General features: G+C 34.0%; 1 pseudogene; it reads right to left on the bottom strand.

The window, feature by feature from the left end:
• LOC149526813 (rust resistance kinase Lr10 pseudogene) overlaps positions 1-1,765 on the bottom strand; it is a 2,742-nt pseudogene extending 977 nt beyond the window's left edge.
• Between the last annotated feature and the right edge of the window lie 443 nt (positions 1,766-2,208).

Raw genomic sequence — 2,208 nt, forward strand, 5'->3', positions numbered from 1 at the left:
TCCAAAAACTCTTCAATCTTGAGTTGGCTCTCTTTCTTTGTTTTGTGTAAATGGTACAACTTGTGAAGGGCAATAACAATCAGTGCACGAAGAAACGAAGTCGAGATTATACCTGCAAATAATATGCCTTAACTTAGCACCAAAAACAGCAAGTTGCGAAGTAATTGTAAGATGAATTACATAAAAGCAGGATACCCTAAGAAGATCCTACATGAAATTAAGAGGGTGAAGGTGCAAGCTTAAAGAATGGGGCAAAGGGAGGTTAGATGGAGAAAATGTCATTTCTAAATTTAGATATTGCTTGCTGACAAAAATCCCGTGTTTGGTATTAGCAAAAATTATTTATAACCGCCAAGAATATTCTTGATTTAATGAAAATGTAACAAGCAACCATAAGATACAATAAGCAAATCTAAAAATTTAAGGTATCATATATCAAGGTTCAGGTATTAAGAATGTTACATATATAAGAATATCCAGATTCTTGTTACGAGTAGTCAGAAATAAGTGGTTTTAATCGAGACTCAGTTCAGCTCATTGAACCAAAAATTTAAATCCTACTAAATATCTTATAGTATTTAAGCTTAGGTATCATTGGATGTGTGATTATATGTAATAGTAGCATTAGTAACATTTTGTTTATGTTATTTATTTTTTCTTGTATATCAAATGATGTAAAATTTAAGAGATAGTTTGGGTCAGGGATTATATATTGAAACTTAACATTTGGCTATTAAGCTAGTCAAATAACATGTTTAGATAAAAAAGATAATATTCATGACACTATAATAAGTTTGACTTAAAACAGCACATTTTTAAAATGTGTTAATAAAAATATTTTTAATAACAATTTTTTTTTATGTTTTTTAGAACATTTTTGAAGTTCTAATTTCACTATATAAATTTTTTAATCCATTATGAATAAAATGTAACAATAGAAATTGTATACATTAGTAAATGTTGCACTTTTTTTTATTGTTACTAAAAGTGAAAAAAGTCAAGCTAAAAGTTTAAATAGCTACACTTTTTAAAATTTTACTATACAAAAAAAATATGTCATATAAAAAAAAGTGATTAAAACTCAATTTTTTTTAGTGTGAATATTAAAAATGAAAATTGTAATTTATTAAGAATAAAAATTGCAAATATAATTTTACTTTTATAAAGAATTTTTCAAAGTGATTTTATGGTTCTCTTTTTTATTTGAAACTGATTTTATTTATGCCATTAATTTAGTTTATAACAATTTATTAATAAAAAAAAGTGAATTAAGTAAAAGAAACAAGTAATTTAAGTCCAAGGCATATACCTTTATGTGGGGTGAGGTTGACTTTGGGGATGTCATAACACTCTGTTGGATCCTGTGTATTATTGCTGAGTCTACAAACTTTGCCTTCTGCTTCACACCTAAAGCGCATCAGTTTGGACCAATTTAAGCGAAGATTCTGTGCATCGATTAGTCCTTCAGGAATTGCTGGGATGTCAACAACCTTGCTGCAATTTAACAGGTTATCATACGTCGTGGAAGAAGAAGGAATAGCTTTAATTTGAAAGCCACTGATGAAGCCATTGCAAGTTCATTGGAATTAGCTGAACAGTTGAACAAGGTGTAGTTATCTGGTTGTTCCAAGTAGTCACAGAGAATTAGCTGGAAGGGAGAGGCAGAGAAATTGAGATCGAGATGTGGGAGCTGCCTGTTGAGGCAACCATCCGGATCAGATAAGTAAATCTCTTGTGCTTTGTAAACTATATTATCAACCAACATCTTCACCGCCCATGGCAAGTGAAGCAGGGTTTGCTGATTTTTGGTGCAGGATAGTTGAAAGCCAGGATGAGGAAAGCCGCAGTGGGTCGGCTGCTTGTGTTTTAACCAAAAGGGAAATCGGACAGGCGGGCCATGGAGTGTGCGGTTTTTCACCACGCATATATCCTGAGTTGCTCCAACGTTAAGCAGCAAGAGGAAGTGTCACGGGGTCATTACTCTCTTCTCTATAAACAGGTTTATAGGGGTGTGCAGCACACCCGTTTGAGAAAAAAACCTCTCGTTCCTGTCTGATGTGGGATAGAGATACTTTCCTTGTGACACTCTCACCCACCCGAATCGGCAACGCTCCCGTTGCCGTCGGCCACCCTGCCTACCCCGTTGAAACGAGGACCGGTCCGCTCTGATACCACTTTGTCACGGGATCATTACTCTCTCCCCCATAA

This window comes from Theobroma umbraticum, unplaced genomic scaffold (assembly GCF_002168275.2).
Source record: "Theobroma umbraticum cultivar Fairchild unplaced genomic scaffold, ASM216827v3 scaffold_146.0, whole genome shotgun sequence".
Lineage (NCBI taxonomy): Eukaryota > Viridiplantae > Streptophyta > Magnoliopsida > Malvales > Malvaceae > Theobroma > Theobroma umbraticum.